Raw genomic sequence first — 17,534 nt, 5'->3', positions numbered from 1 at the left:
TCTTCTCGAGATTCTTTTAGAAATTTGTACAGAAAGTCGTCTGTTCAGGAATTTTTTTGAAAAAAAAAAACTGAAAACTCCCACAGGAACGCTTCCGAGAGTTTCTTCAGGGATTCACTCAGAAAATCTCACGGAAATTCCTCTAGAGATTCTTGCATTATTACTTCGCTGATTCAGGCGGGTTTTCTTCAGAATTTTCTTCAGATGTATTTTCCCAGAAGTTTCTCTGGCATTTCCTCTAAGCATAACTCCAAGAATTTCTTCTCGGAATAAATTCATTAATTTATTCAGAAATATTTCCTAGGAATTCCTACAAGAATTATTGAAGAAATATTTCAAAAATTTTTGTTCCTATGGGTCTTTACAGAAGCTTATCTAGGCGCTTATTCAACTAGATTCCTGACACTAGATCTATTTCTGCAGGGATTTCTTCGGAAATACTTCCATTTTTCTACGAATTGCACAATAATCTTTTCAAGAAACTTTATCAAGGGTTTTCTGACGAGTTTCATCAGGAAGTTCAAGAAATCCTTCAAAGAATTTACCTCGCGTTTCTTTAAGCATTCATCTAGAGATAAATTCTAGACTGCTTCCTAAGATTTTTACAGAGATTCTGCCAGAAATTTCTTCAGAATTTTTTAAAGGGATTATTTCAGATATTGCTGCTTGGATTCCTTCTGAAGTTCCTTCAAAACAATTTTCAGAGACTTCTTCAGAATTTAAGAAATTTCTTCAGGAAATTCAGCATTTATTTTTTTTTTTTTTGAAGTTCGTTCATGGAGTTTTTCAGTAATTCTTTTTATAATGTATCTAAAAATACTTCGGGTATTGCTTCGGAAAGGGTTCCTCCAAGAGTTTTTTAAGAGAAACTTCTTCAGGAATTTCTTCAGAAATTCTTGCAAGGGTTTTTTTAGAAACTGCTCGTACGATTCCGTCAGAAATATCTGCTGGGATTCCTTTAGAGATTCCAGCAGGAACTGTTTCAGATATTCCTCCAGAGATTTTTTCGAAAGTTCTTCCAATTGATTGATTTGTCTTTATTATGGATACTTTCAGCCCTTGGCTGGTTCTTCTCTCTCCACTAAAGGAATTTTTACTAGAATTTCTTATACAATTTCTGAAGGGATTAGTACACAAAACTTCCTGCAGAACCAACTGGAGAAATTTATGAAAAAAAATGCTGCAGGAAAACAGCTCATGAGGTTTCTTCAGAAATCCTTTCAAGAATTCCATAGAAAATTTTTGCAGAGCTTTCTTAAGGTATTCCCTCAAAAATTTCTCCAGAAATTTTTGAGGAAGAATTGTGTGTTTCTTCTGATACTCTGCTAGGAACTACTTGAGATTCATCTAAGTATTCGTTTGGAAAATCTTTCTGAAAATTCTTCATGGATTCTTTTAGAAATACTTTCAAAAATTCTCTCATAATTTCTTCCAGTAATTTCTTCCGAAAATCGTCGAGGTATGTCTTCAGAAATTTATACGGGCTGTCCACTTGTGGTTTGTTTAGGAATCGCTATAGGGGTTCTTTTGAAAACTCCCACAGGACCGTATCCAAGAATTCCTTTGGAGATTCATCCAGTAAATCCTGTAAGATTCCCACAGGAATTCATGCAGGAATTCTTTCAGGATGTTTCCTCATATTTTCCTTCAAATCTTTTCCCAGTAATTTCACCAAAACATAACTCCCACAATTCTCCTAAATTACTTTAGAGTTTTTTTTCTTTTCCTTTACAGTGTCTTTACAGAAGCTTATCTAGGTATATCTAGGCATACAGAAATTACAATCGAAATACGCTCCAGGCATACTAGGAAAAAATCCTCCAAGAAATTTTCTTAAAAATTCCTCAATAAACTTTTCTAGAAACTTCACCAATGGTTTACTGAATAGTTTCAGTATTTCCCCAGGAAGTTCTTCAGAAATTCTTCCTCGGATTTCTTCAAGAACTTCCCTCTGGTTTTTTTTAAATACTCCTCTAGAGATTCATTCAAGACTGCATCCTACGATTTCTACAGCGATTCTAAATTATTTCAGGGATTTTTCCGAAATTCCTGCTCGGATTCCTTTAGAAACTCTTTCAGAGATTTCTCCAAAAATATCTCCGGTTTCTTATTCGGAATTTAAGGGATTTCTTCAATTATTTTTATTTTTTTCTGAATCTCAAGGAGTTCCTCTGGAATTCATCCTGAAGTTCCTCGAGAATTCCTACAGTAGTTCCTCGGGAATTTCTCCACGAGTTCCTGTGGAATTCCTGTACTAGCTTCTCAGGAATTCCTCCATTAGTTCCTCGGGAATCCCTCCAGGAGTTCCTCAGGAATTGCTCCAGGAGTTCCTCAGGAATTGCTCCAGGAGTTCCTCGGGAATTCCTCCAGAAGTTCTTGAGTTCCTCGGGAATTCGTTCAAGAGTTCATCAGGAATTCCACCAGGAGTTCATCAGGAATTCGTTCAGGAGTTCCCGAGTAACACGGCTTAAATGCCTAATAACTACAAGTGAGAGCGAATTGTTTTTGCGACGACGCAAGCTAGAGTATACTGATATACTGCCCTTTTCTGGCATTTATCAGATTTGCTGTTACAAGACTTTCTGTATGTTTATGGCATACCAGCAAATCTGGTTGTCCAATGTTCTACGGGAGTCTCTATTGACATGGGACAACTATTTGTAATTTGTATTTTTTTGATGATGATTAACCTGGGCTTGTTAGGGGAATATCTGTAAATAAAAGAGAATCGGGTTAAGTACGGTTCCTTTGAATTCCACTAAGAATTTGCATCCTTTGACAGATACGTATTTCGACCTCAACTGTAAGGTCGTCTTCAGTGTCTTGTACTTGACTCGACTGAAGAGATCCATCGCATTCTACACGTCTCATACATCATAGGTAAAAGTAATAGGTAGCTTAATCTAGGTAGTTTTTTTTTTTTTCTCCCGAGCATGCAAAAACTTATATCTATATTAACCTCCACCATAGAATAGGTAAAATTTCCCTCCACCACCGAATAGGTACATTTCCCTCCAGCACAGGATAGGTAAACAAAGTTCATGTATCACAGGTACATTATGAGACGCACGCCATACGAGAGTGCTTAGGGGGTAATAATTTGAAAACCCACGAACTTCCATTGCCTTGATCCTTATTCAACAGCGTGTTAGGTACCTGTTTGTATAGAGTCTAGAGATATACAAACAGGTACCTAACACGCTGTTGAATAAGGATCAAGGCAATGGAAGTTCGTGGCTTTTCAAATTATTACCCCCTAAGCACTCTCGTATGGCGTGCGTCTCATAATGTACCTGTGATACATGAACTTTGTTTACCTATCCTGTGCTGGAGGGAAATGTACCTATTCGGTGGTGGAGGGAAATTTTACCTATTCTATGGTGGAGGTTAATATAGATATAAGTTTTTGCATGCTCGGGAGAAAAAAAAAAAAAAAAAAAAAAAAAACTACCTAGATCAAGCTACCTATTATTTTTACCTATGATGTATGAGACGTGTAGAATGCGATGGATCTCTTCAGTCGAGTCAAGTACAAGACACTGAAGACGACCTTACAGTTGAGGTCGAAATACGTATCTGTCAAAGGATGCAAATTCTTAGTGGAATTCAAAGGAACCGTACTTAACCCGATTTTCTTTGTATTTTTTTGATTACTGGGTACGTTAGTCTATTAGTTTTACAAACTGTACATGAGGTTAATGATACTGCACATGGCAGATCAATGGAGATATTTCTGGTGGAATCCCCGTAGGAATTCCTGGAAAATCGTTTATATACATTCTGCAAGCAATACTTGGAGAAGTCAAGTAGATAATTCCTGAAGAAATCCTAGAAGGCATTCCTTTAAGAATCCTTTAAGAAATTCCTGGTGAAACATCTGGAGCAATTTCTGTCTCTCTGAAACAATTCAAAGTGGAATCTTTGCATAAATTACTAGAGGATTTCTTAAAATAATTCCTCAAAATAGTTCAATCAGGGTGTCTACTCATAATGCAAAATAAAATTCTCTGAGTTTTCCAGGTTTTTCCAGGGGCAATTTTGAAAATTTATAATTAAAAATAATAACCCCAAATTCTAGTTAAATTTGTATACTTTTCAAAAATTATACAGATACTATCACAGTCTCTACTGGGATTTTTTCAGAGGTTTTCGCAAGTTTTTCGCTGGATTGTTCCCGAAGAACGTTCAGAAACATATGCAAAGTTACTTTAGAAATTACTGGTTTTTTGGGTAGCTTTTCAACAGTTTCTCTGGGGATTATTGTGAGGTTCTTGTACTGTCCATAACTGCATAACAGTCACATTCGACAAAAGTAGGCATTGGAGAAAATGGAGCTCAAATTTTCTAATTTGCGTTAGTATGGAAAAGGATCAAAATTTAAAAAAATTGGCAGAAATTCAAAATAAATCCTTTTGCAATGAAATCTTCTATGGGTCTTCTTCTATGCTGGGCGAATAGTTGAAAAATTAATTAGATCAAAATATGATCGACGGTTTGCTATGAGGCCAGTTTGTATTCCCAGTGTGACTGTTATGCGGTTACATTCGTAAATATTTGGTAATGAGACAAAACGACTTGGTATTTATTTCACATTTTGTAGAACAAACTTGTTAAGTTCATTTGGGTGGATGAAAGTACTGATGATGTGGAGATAATCCCCGGTATTAACTCAATATTGACAAAAACTGCGAATGTTACAAATATGCAGTTATGGGCAGTGTAGTAGTTCTTCAAGGAATTTCTTCTAGAGAGCTTTCCGATGTTAAGATTTCTTTTAGATGTTTTTGGGATTCCTGCTTAAATTTCCTCAATATTTCCTGCCGAGATTACTCTCAGAATTTGTTTTCCGAAATGTGCTACTTTCTCAGGGTTTCTCCCAAACTACCTCTCAAGTTTTTTTCAATAGATCTTTGATGGGTTTCTTACCTGGATTCTTTCCGATATTTCACAGATAATATCCTTCAAAGAATTTATCTTATTAAACATTCCGAGGAAAAACTCCTGGAAAAATCCCTGCAAGAACTCCTGGAGTAACTATGAAAGAAAAATTGAGCATCCACATTTTGGAACGATTTCCGATTGAAGAAGCTTCGAGATTGGATTTCAAAAATTGAAGATTTCGAGAAAATCTCTGGGGATAATTCCTATAAAACCTAAAAAAATAATCTCATGTGTGTCACTGCTATAAATGCGGTAAATAAATACGAGGAAAAGCCTGAAAATCTCCTACAGAAATCTCAAAGGACACTAAAAGAATTATAAAAAAAAGACCAGGATAAGTTCTGAAAAACTCTGTGATACATCCCAGGGCCAAGGCTGGAGAGAATCTTCTGAGAGAAGTACCGGGAGAAACTCCGAGTGACATCTCAGATGAAACTTTATAAAAATCCTGCAAGCACCTTTAGAAAATATTCCAGTCTGGAGATGAACCAGCTGCGGGCTGAAAATCTCCTTAATAAAGCTAATAATAATAATAATAATATTCCAGTCATAACTCCCGCAGAAATTCTTGACCAGTAAGCTCAAGAAATTGCAGGAGAAACTTCGAAAGAAAACGCTGGACAAACTCCTACAGAAAATTTGTAGAAATCCCAGCAATAACTTCTGCAGCAACTCTAGCACAAATCTCAGGTAGATGTTCTGGAGAATTCTCATGACAAACACTGGAAGAAACCTCAGAAAATCTTCAAGAGGAATCTCGAGAGAAACTTTAGGAGAAATTCTGTGAAATTACCTACGACATATCCCTGTGGAGATCTCGGAGTCGGAATTAATCAAGGAAGAAATCTCGCAAAAAAATCTTTGGGAAAAACTTAGAGAAAATTCAGGGGGTGATACTAGTTTTACAAAGCTTAAATATCCTGAAAAAAAACCGCTAAAATAGCCAAATTTTTGCTGGGTATAACTTTTTTCACAGCTGTCAGATCACTTCGCGGTCTTCGACAAAGTTCTTTGGCATATAGTCACCAACAATAATATCAAAGGGTTTGATTATTGAACGCTTACAGCGCCACCTAGCGGCAAAATTTGAAAACATAAAATTTCTGCATACATTTGGCCAAGTTTTTCCATACAAACTTTGAGCGTTTTGAGCGCCCCCTTAGGCTTAATTGATTTTGCTCAAATTTTGAACGTAGCTTCTGGGAGTTCAAAACAACTGATTTAGGAGGTAAGACTTGAAGTTTTTCGAAATTTTTGTTCTTCATATAAGTGTGGACCACCCTACTGTGGACCCTACTTCTATGTAGATCTACAAGTAGTAAAATTTACTACTTGTTATTCATACTTAGTAACCAATGTTTTATTTTTATTGATGTAAAAATTCCCTGAGTATCCAAGATTTTCCCTGAATATTCCAGGTTTTTCCCTGTTAAATAAAATTCCCTGAGGATTCCCGGTTTTCCAGGTTTTTCCAGGTAGTAGATACCCTGTCAATGAAAATAAATTCAGGAAAAATCCCTGAAATTCTGAAGTAATCCTCTGAGAAATATTCATAACAATTCCTGGATAAGCTGTCTGTAAAGATTGCTGAATTTCTAGACGATTCTTCAGAGAAATTGCAATAAGAATCCTTTTTGTAATGCTTGAAAAGAGTCCGGAAAGGATCCTGAAAGAACTGTTGAAAAAAATCCTAAAGAATTCAGAAACAAACCCTCGGAACAATTCCTGAAAACATCCATAATTAGGAGCCAGGAGGAAAAAAAATCTTGAAGGATTCCCCACAGGAATTCCTGGAGGAATTGCACGAAAATTTATTTGAGCAATTATTGAAAGAACTATTGGAAAAATCAAGGAACTCTAAAAAAATTACTAGAGAAATCTTTGGAGAAATTCCTAGATGAATCCTTGAAGTTATTCCTGAAAAGAGGGCTAGGATTCCAGGAAAAAATCATTGAAAACAAATGGATTGTTTCTGTAAAGCTGAGGGTCTGATCTCCAGGAGAAGCGGCTTACAGCATCTGTTCCCCATATTATTATAATATTAGGTAGCTGATCCACGTCTGAGTTCCCAGGCAAGGACTCTAAGCTCAACTGGGCCTCGAAGTGCTCCGGAACGTAGCGGGTTTGCGGGTTGGGTTTCGAGATGAACTAGCTACTAGCGTATTTCAAACTTCAAGCGTCTAGTTTTGTAAAAGGTCATATCTCTTTGAAATCCACTATATTTGATCCCACATAATCACGCACCGAAGCAGCCGACATGACTCGTCAAAGCTCACGTCATCAACAACGCAGAGGGAAATTAATTTACCTCCCAAACATGCTGACGCTGGCCGATCTGTTTATGAAAGGTCCTCTTTGTCAACAATACACAGAGAGGGATGATTTATTTGTATCACACAATTGTGCGATAATTCCCACTCAACAGAGCGTGCCCGGGAGTTCACCGACCGGAACAAAACGGAAACTATCCAAAACAAACTCGTTAATGAACATATCGGACCAGACCAGACAAGACAGGAAAAAACGAAAGAGAAAACAACGCTCTCACCGTATTGGAACATGTAGGTACATAGGTATAAACGGAAATGGCAAATTTTCGTGTGTGTTATCAAGGGAAATATCTGCACAGTCGACAATCGGCACAGACGATGCGTGCAGCATTGAACTTTGCAAATATTGCGGTCAAAATATGAGTTAAAACACAAAATTTTTTCATCACTTTTTTTACACAACTTTCGCACAACTTTGGGTAGGCTAACAGTTTAAGACTATAAGTAGTGGCTTCCAATTTGTCCATAGTTTGTATTTAGCACAACTACATTGAGTGTAAAAATGAGGGTGGAATTGATGATGATGTGACACTGGTTCGCTGTGATCTGTGGGCTGCCATTGCAGTAGATGCAGGCGGTTTGGCATTTTTTATCATTATTTATAACCGATATTTTTAGCCCAAAGCTAGTTCATTTCGGGACCTACGGCTATACTTCCCTTCCGAAGGACGAACTCACATTTTGTGAGTATGTCGGGAGTGGGATTCGATCCTAGGTCCTCGGCATGATAGTCACTTGAAGCTCGTGACAGCCCCATTACAGCACTCCACTCCAGAGGCGTGATGTAAAGATTGAAATCGATCAAAAACAGAAACAGGAACTGAAGTGCATACACACTTTTAGACTAGTTTAACTTAGGTTTCAAACTATACGAATACAAATTGATTTCATTGATTGTGCATGCTCTGATATGTATACAAACATGTTTATTTTTTAAAGAAACTTAACTTTTTAGCCATAACTTTGCTCCAAATATTCCCATTGTGCAACGCGCCATCAGGGGTGATAATTAAGCGACCGAATTGATTGTATCGAATTTAGTTTTGATAGCATCATCACGTCTCTTTCATTATGTTCAGCTGCTCTGAGGCAGGACCCTCTGGCGAGACCTCTAATTCGAACTTTTGCGTTGTCGTCCTCGTCGTCGTCCTTGTCGGATAAATGGTCTTGTGGCGAAACTCATGTCAGCGGCAGCAGCAGCAGCAGTAGCAGTGCGTATACCGCCCGAATTTGGCATCGGAACGAAAACAACTCATAATGATAGTAATTAATTGCAGAGAAACGCCATTCCCCGCCATACTGAGGATGTGTGATGAGGGCTCGAGGCATTCCGAGCCGAGGAACATAATTTTCCGTGTGGATTTTTGCGCAAGGAGGGAAAACAATTTCCCGCAGATGTCGCTGCGTGCCAGGATTTGGTCCGAGCCCTGCCATGGCGGCGGTTTTCTGGTTTTCCCATTCGGTTTGCAATTATATTGAGGGCACGTTGGCCACGTTCATCAGAGAGGTTAGCGCCGGTGCGTGCTTGGCACTCAATATGGATTTTATGCCTAAGCCGGAGTAGTGCGAGTCAGCTACTCTATTCCGCATGGTGCAAAATTAAACGTAATATAGAAAATAATAAAAAAAAGTGACTTTCTTCAAACCGCATTCGACACTCTCCATCATCTCTACTTTACCGGTCAGACTTCGGCCTGAGTATCTTCTGCTGTACGTAGGAGTCGTCTCCATTTTTCTCGGTTCATGGCTGTTATTGTTAATGTTATTTATTTTTAACTAAAAAATTTGAAAGAGGGAAAAGTCCCTTTGAGTGATTTCTTCAACTACGAAGGTTCATGGCTGTGTGCTTCCAGTTCCGCACTCTGCGAAGGGTCCGCAAATCGTCATTCACTTGATCTACCCACCTCGGTGCGCACCACGTTTTCTTGTACAGATGTTAAACAGCAAACACGAGATTCGAAAGGACTAGAGAGTGTCCCTCATACTCGAACTACGCACATCACTTGATCCATCGTCACCATAATCAATCGTATCAGTTTATCCAGGAATCCGTATTCATGCATAATCTGCCATTAGCTAGTCTACGCCGATTTAAAATCGATGAACAAGTGATGTGTGGGCACGTTGTATTCGCGTCATTTCTACAACACCTGGCGGATGGCGAACATCTGGTCCGTTGTAGTGCGTTCACTCATGAATCCAGCCTGATATTGCCCCACGAACTCTGTTGCAATCGGTGATAGACGGCGGCATAAAATTTGAGAGAGCATCTTGTAGGCAGCGCTCAGTAGTGTGATCGCGCGGTAGTTCCCGCAATCCAACTTTTTGAAAATGGGACACACGATACCTTCCATCCACTCCTCCGGAAATACTTGCTCCTTCCAAATCTTGGTAATGATCCAGTGTAGTACTCTCACCAGTGCTTCTCCACCGTATTTTAGAAGCTCGCTTGGTAGTTGATCTGCTCCAGCGGCTTTGTTGTTTTTCAACCGGCTAACCTCCTCCTCAATCTCTGGTGATCAGGGGCTGGAAGTCTTTCGTCCTGTGCACATACTCCTAGATCTGTTACCACGCCACCTTCGGTACTTGCAACGTCGCCATTGAGGTGCTCATTACACCTGTCGACCACCCCACGCTCGTTCGTGAGAATATTCCCGTAATTATATCGGCACATGTCGGCTTGTGGCACGAAGCCTCTACAGCTTCTCGTAGAACTTCCGTGTGTCCTTAGCGCGGTACAGCTCTTCCACCGCTTCGCGATCTCGTTCTTCCTAATGGCGCTTCTTCACCCGGAAGACTGAGTTCTGCCTGTTCCGCGCCTGTTTGTAACGTGCCTCATTCGCTCTCGTACGGTGTTACAGCATTCTCGCCCATGCTGCATTCGTCTCGATTTTCAACTGTTTTTTTTTTTGGTTTTAAAAATTGGTTTATTTTGGTCAATTCCTTAGTTACAAATTAAAATTCTACGTTTAGATGAAAATTCAAAGCATCTACATCAATTCAGTAACAAATTTTGAAAACGACGTATAATCAATGGTGTAGCATTGATTATACGTCGTTTTCAAAATTTGTTACTGAATTCTAGCGTTACACGAGTTAACAAAGCAGATGTAATTTATGAAAATTCGCAAAATTTGCACTCTCCTAGTTCGCCCTATTCCTTCCAGGGCAGGTCTCACGAGATCTTCGTAAGAGAGTCGTCTCCATCCATTCAATATCACTGCAAGCTTCTGCTGTAGGATCGTCCAGGCCGGCGCGACACGAGCACAGGTAGAGAATTTGTGTTAGAGTGTTTCTATCGTCTGGTTCCCACAGTGTGTGCAGTACTCATCCTCCACTCTCTGCATCACGAAGAGCAGCTTGCGATGTTCGGTTTTGCCGTTTACTAGCAGATACAGCTGGGTGCGTTGCGTAGATGTTAGTCGTTTATCACCTATGTTTCGCCAGACACGTTTCCAGTTTACAGCTGGGTTATTCCGTTCCACTTTTGGCGGCTCCGTTTGCTGAACGAAGTGCTGATGGATTTGATCGGCGGAGGGGTTTTCTTGGATTTGGGAATAATTTGAGAGGATAATTTTGATGTCAGGATGATCTATTGGAATTGCTGGGCGAGGATTAACGTGGTGAAGAAAGGAACTATAAAAAGGAGTGGAATCGATCTCTCGAATGAAACGGTTGATGGCGAGGGACTTCCCTTTCAAAGCTGGTAGATGCAGATTTAGACCCCCATACTCTTTGCGACGAGCAAGCTGCATTATCGGGATGCGTGCAACTATACCTCGCCACAGAAAAGCCCCCATCGTCGAAGTAATTTTCGCCGTGTGTACTCCAAGGGGTGGCAGAACAGACGACAGATACCACAATTTTGACGTGCCGAATGTGTTCAGCATGACAACTTTTTGCTGCAACGTCAGCGTACGCAAAGACTGCAGCCACAACTGTTGCGTGAACTTTCCTATCATCGCATTCCAGTTGAGCGTCGTCATCAACCGTACTGAATTTGCGAAGACAACACCCAAGATTTTGACGGTATTGGCTATTCGTAGCCAGGGGGCATCGATCACGTTGCCCTCGTAAAAGCCAACGTTTGTCGAAACCGTCTTTTGCAGATTTAATTTCGCTCCGGAGGCAGTTCCAAAGCGAGTAAATATTTCCTGCATCGCCTCGATTTGCGCCGTTGACGTCACTATCACGCTGAAATTGAGAAATCGTTTCAAGCCAAGGAAATAGCCGTGGTTGCTTTTCTCGACATTGAAGGAGCATTCGATAACGCATCCTACAGCTCAATGCGTTCTGCAATGGAAGCAAGGGGCTTGGATAAATGCATTATTGAATGGATAATATCGATGCTTAGAGATCGAGAGATCTCTTCCGTTCTTGGAGGTGCGCAACTATCAGTAAGATCTGTGAAGGGCTGTCCTCAAGGAGGAGTACTATCGCCCTTATTGTGGTCTTTGGTAGTGGACGAACTCCTTAAAAAACTCATCAATCAAGGCTTTGAGGTTATTGGATACGCAGATGATGTAGCTATTCTGATACGTGGAAAATATGACGACACGATATCTAGCCGGCTACAATCTGCGTTGAATGTTACCATCGAATGGTGCCGAGAGAAGGGATTAAACGTAAACCCTTCAAAAACTGTAATTGTACCTTTTACTAGAAGGTTAAAAATAAATCTTACTGAACCTTCTTTAGATGGAGTTCAAATTCAGTTCTCAGAAGAAGTTAAACATCTTGGGGTAACTTTGGACAAAAGACTGAATTGGAATTCTCATTTAAACAATGTTTTAACCAAGGGTACCAATGCCCTTTGGGTTTGCAGCAAAGCCTTAGGAAAAACCTGGGGTTTTAGACCTAACATGATTCACTGGATCTATGCTGCAATAGTCCGGCCTAAGATTACTTATGCTTCACTTGTTTGGTGGCCCAAAACAAATGAGGTAACCTGTCAAAAGAAGCTAAGTAAGTTACAAATACTTGCATGTATATCTATGACAGGAGCAATGAAAAGCACTCCATCAGTTGCTTTGGATGCCCTTCTTAATTTACTGCCATTGCATCAATTTGTTAAACTACAAGCGGAAAAAAGTGCCCTGCAGTTTATACGTTACAATAAAGTCCTAGACGGGGATCTTGCTGGACATTTTAGGATCATCAAAGACTTCAAATTAAACATGGACATAAAAACAGTAGAAGATTGGATGATAACGAAGACCAACTATGATGTTCCCTTCAAAGTGGTGAAACCATGTCGCTATGTTTGGGATGCTGGTGGGCCAAGTTTACGTCCAGGTTCTTTTGTATTTTATACTGATGGGTCCAAGATGGGAGAAAATACTGGAGCTGGTGTTTTTGGCCCCGGTATCAGTAAGGCTATACCAATGGGATGCAGTCCCACTGTATTTCAAGCGGAAGTTCAAGCCATTCTAGAGTGTGCCAACATTTGTCTGAAAAGAAATTATAGGTTTGCCAAGATCTGTATTTTTTCGGACAGTCAGGCGGCTCTAAATGCGCTAAAAGCTTTCACGTGTCAATCAAAGCTAGTGTGGGAATGCATTATTTCTCTGAAGCAATTGGCCAGTAGGAACGAGGTAACTTTATACTGGGTGCCCGGTCATTGTGGAATTCTGGGAAATGAAAACGCCGACAATTTAGCTAGACAGGGTGCGGCATCAAGCTTTGTAGGCCCTGAACCTTTCTGTGGAGTTCCTGAGTGTGCTCTTCGGATGAAACTAAAAACTTGGGAAATGTCCACGGTAGAATCTAATTGGAATGCCACGGATACATCCAAGCAAGCAAAAAGGTTCATAAAACCCAGTGCAGAAAAAGCCAGGTCCATACTGAATCTAAACAAAAGAGATCTCAGGGTAATTACTGGTCTGATGACTGGCCACTGCCCGAGTAAATATCATCTAAGTAAGATTGGAAAAATCCAATCCTCCGAGTGTCGTTTCTGTCAAACGGAAAACGAAACTGCCGAGCATTTACTCTGCAACTGCGGAGTGCTGTACCATCACAGATTGGCGATATTTGGTAAAGGGTTTCTAGAGCCCTTGGAAATTTGGAGAAGTAATCCCAACAGGGTAATAAACTTTATAAAACGAGTTGTGCCTAGTTGGGATCAGGTGTTACATCAACCATTGTCCATCACAGCTCAATTGTGACAGGATACTTGACTAGCACCAAATTAAATATGGGTCATACCACAATATTCCTAAATAATGGACGCAGTGGTTAAAAGGCTCTACAGATGAGGGAAAAAATCACGCTGATGTCATCAGCATACGCTACGCAACCAAGAGGTCCTCTCCGCACGTCTGCTCAAGCCTGCGCACCAGCGGATGGAGGTATAGCACAAAGAGGTGCATAGACAACGGGTCACCCTGCCGGACCGAGCGTTATATTTCCAACGAGCGAGAAAGATGCCCATTGATTAACAGTCGCGAGGTTGATCGGCTGGCGATTCGAGAAAGCAGAGCAATGAGATCCTGCTTAAACCCGAGCGAACGCATGGTCTTGAAGAGAAAAGAATGCCGAACCCGATTGAAGGCATTTTCCAAATCGAAGCTAATGAGTTTACCCGCACGCCGGTGGCGACGAAGGCTGGCAATCCGATCTTTGAGAGCTAGAGTGGCTTGGAAGATGTTGCGCTCTGAGTTCGAACATTTCTGTCCGTCGCTCAAAACACCGTGGGCTCTCATCACACCCTCCAGCCTGTTTTTCAGAATGCGGGAGAGCAACTTGTAGTCGCTATTCGCCTTGACGGAGGCTCTCTGAGAGAATTGCGCTGTGCGTGAAAACATTTTTTTTTTAACATGGGAAAGGATAGGAGCTGCATTTTCAAATGCTTCTAATTCTTTATAGAAATTTTTTTAAGCAAGACGATCTTAATGTTATTGAATGAGATTTTGATAGGCTATATTATAGACATAACATTGTGATTTAAAAACTTTTTGTCTAAAACCAGTTATAGTGTAGCTAATTGAAAGTATATTGCAAAACATTAACTCTTTCTTCAATCTGAAGTCCCTAAAATATTTTAGAAGCATTTGAAAATGCAGCTTCTATCCTTTCCCATGTTAAAAAAAAATGTTTTCACGCACAGCGCAATTCTCTCAAAGAGTTCCGTCAAGGCGAATTTAGCAGCGAGATGGGCCTAAACGACCGTGGTGTGTTGTCGACCCCTTTCTTCCTCACCAGAACGATGATGCCTTCCACAAACGCAGGGGGAAGATTGCCGGTGAGTGCTTCGTTGAGAATCAGATTTAGGGGCTGTCCATAAACCACGTGGTCATTTTTTTGGGACTTTTCAACCCCCCCCCCTCGCGTGGTCATTAGTCCATACAAAATTTTTTATTTGTCCATAAAAAATGGTCATTGGCCGAAACCCACCCCCCCCCCTCCCCTAATGACCACGTGGTTTATGGACAGCCCCTTAACTCCCGGTGGATGACGTCGAACACGCGAAGATAAAACTCACGTGGTATGCCATCGCAGCCTGGGGATCTCTTCGGTGCGCTTGCTCTGATAGCAGACAAAATTTCTGCCGTGGTGATCTCGTCCATACAGCTTTCATTCAACGGATCGTTCGGCGGGATGACGCGATCGCAGGCAAAATCGTTCTCATTATTTTGTGCACCCTCTTCCGAATAGAGGCTCGAGAAAAAGTTTAGCAAGCTTGTCTCGACCGCTTGTGGCTCGTCGATGGTTTCGTTCTCCCCTGTCCGTAGCTGCGTGATGATGGTTTTCTTCCGCCGTCTTTCCCCAAGGTGAAAAATGGACATGGGTTCGCCCGCTACATGTGTTTCATTGGCGCGTATGAACATTTGGGAAAAATTTCTCTGTAGCGCCAGCATTTCCCCTTTTAGGCGGTTTATTGTAGGTAACAACTCTGGATGTTGGTAGTAATCATCATACGCCAGCCATAGTTCAGCATAAAGACGCTGGTGTTGGTGGTGAAACTCGTCGAAAACGGCTCGAGACTTCCACTTGAAGAAACTTTTGATCTTCGGCTTAACGTATGAGATCCACCATTCGATCCATGAGTTGTAGTGTCTGCGCTGGCGGGTCCAATATTGCCACTTATACTGGAACTCCGCAATGTTCTCGATGGTCAGAAGATGAGGCCGCAGTGACCAAAAACCACGCCCGGGCTCATGTCCCAGCTTGGGGAGACAGAGCCGAACGGTCAATGCTTTGTGGTCCGTGAACGAGCAGACGTGAGTGTGTGCAGTACGCAAATTTTCTCGCAAACCACCGCTGACGTACATACGGTCGAGACGCGACCGTGCATTCCGGCAAACGTACGTGTAACTGGCATCTCGGGGACACAGCTTTTCCCATGCATCATGCAATTGCAGCTGCTGCACAGCCGTTTTAAGGACAGACTTGTTAGAATCCCAATATGGCCGCCACAATGGCTGACTTTGGCACCTACTCACGATTTTGAGAGCACAAATCTCTTCGTAAACAAAACCAGCGCACCTGAACTTCTTATTCTAAGCTTATTAGAAGTGAGCAAAAACAGAATAATAAAATGCATTTTTGTTTGAAGCTTGCGTCTTGAGATTTGTGCGTCTGAAGTTTTGATGCACTGTTGAACTGGGATTTCAAGACGTTTGTCCTTAAGAGCAGGACTTGTGTTTGGGCTGGAGGAATCGCATGCGCGCAGCACGCAGTTGAAGTCGCCAACGAGAATGACGTGTGCGGTACGGTGACGTAGGTAGTACGCGAGAGTTCCGTTGAAAAACTCCTCACGAGTGGCTCGCTGTGCGGTACCGGAGGGAGCGTAAACGTTGCAAATTGTCGTGTCGTTCACTCTCAGCGCAAGTAGACGGCTATCCAGGCTCTTCTCGACGTGAGAGACTTGTATGTACTCCTTCACTGCAGTGGCTGTACCTCGTCTCGTGTGGTCTACATTAGTGTATACGACGAAGCCAGGCAAGGAGAGCTGATCGTTTTCCACTTCTTGCAGACACACGATGTCGAGGCTCTGACTGTTGATAAAATTACGAAGCGCATTCAGTTTTGTGGGGCTGGTGATTGTGCCGATGTTGATCGACGCGATATTGTAGGACATGAGAGCCATTTATAAGCGGTAGTCCTCACCCTGATCGTCGTCGTTATCTTCCCGGCGGGGTTTTTTGCCTGGAGGTCGACCTCGCATTCTTCGTTTGCTACTCGTGGATGTAGATGAATCGTCGGTTTCATTGCCATTGCCGCTCTTGCTCTGCGATCGTGTTGCGATACTCGGCTTTTTGAAACAGTCCACCAGGAGAACGGTGGCTGTGGCGGACTCGTCGTTTTGTGGTGGTCGCAGCGACGACGACGAAGCATGCGCTCGTTGAGTTTGTGAGTGGGGGGACGTCGTGAGATCAACTCTTGCCGGTTGATTTTCGGAGGTCGAAACAGACGGCTCGGTCTGGCTCGACGGCTTCGCAAGCTCGGGAAACTCGTGCAAGGAAGCTGGTGGCGGAGCGGAGTTTTTTTCCCGCACGCTAACGCCGCTCAACACTAAAATGCATAATTTCCAGACTACACCAAAAATGTGTAACCCTTGCACATTTACAAAATCAGCTCCTGTGTCCGCAAAATCGTTAAATTTGCAAAAAATTTTGTACAGCAATCTAACTAGGCTTACTAGTGACCTTGGAAAACAAAAAAAATATCGACATTTCGCATCTACACGAGTGTACGAGCTGTTTTCGAGAATGTGTAACTGTAACACATTTTTGTGTGGTCTGGAAATTATGCACTTATGAGTAGGGCTTACACATTTTAGTGCTGAGCGGTTTTACTGTGCGACCGGTTTCTTGCTCGGTGGCTTCTCAGCGGATGATTTTTGCGGTTGATGGTGTGTTGTTCCACCTTGCTTCGCTACATTTGCGTAGCTTTTCTGAACTAGCAGTTTCTTGTTTTGGACACAAGAAATGCCAGTATGTGCCTGCTCTTTGCAGTGTTTACATGACTGCAACTGGCCTTTGTAAACAACAAAAGCCTGCTGTCCGTCGATGGTGACCCACGAGTCGATGTTACGTCGGATCAGCATACGAGCCGACCATATTCCGAGTGGTACGCCGGCGAAGTCGTAGCCTTCTCCCCATGTCAACTCACGAATCGAGATCACATCACCGAACCCGCACAGAAACTCGACGATCCTCTCTTCGGACACGTTTTCGGGCAGGTCGTACACTTTCACTTCCACACTTCCATCTTCCATGGTAATACGAAGCTTGTGCTTCTTCCCATTTATGTCTACTT

General features: G+C 41.8%; 1 protein-coding gene across 2 annotated transcripts in view; it reads left to right on the top strand.

Annotated features, from left to right (window-relative positions):
- Window positions 1-17,534, top strand: part of LOC109623124 (uncharacterized) — a 582,257-nt gene that overhangs the window by 261,931 nt on the left and 302,792 nt on the right. The gene's annotated exons all lie outside the window — the stretch shown is intronic.

The sequence above is a fragment of the Aedes albopictus genome, chromosome 2 (genome assembly GCF_035046485.1).
Source record: "Aedes albopictus strain Foshan chromosome 2, AalbF5, whole genome shotgun sequence".
NCBI lineage: Eukaryota > Metazoa > Arthropoda > Insecta > Diptera > Culicidae > Aedes > Aedes albopictus.
The sequence above is the reverse complement of the archived record's forward strand: the minus strand, read 5'-3'. Positions and strand labels throughout refer to the sequence as shown.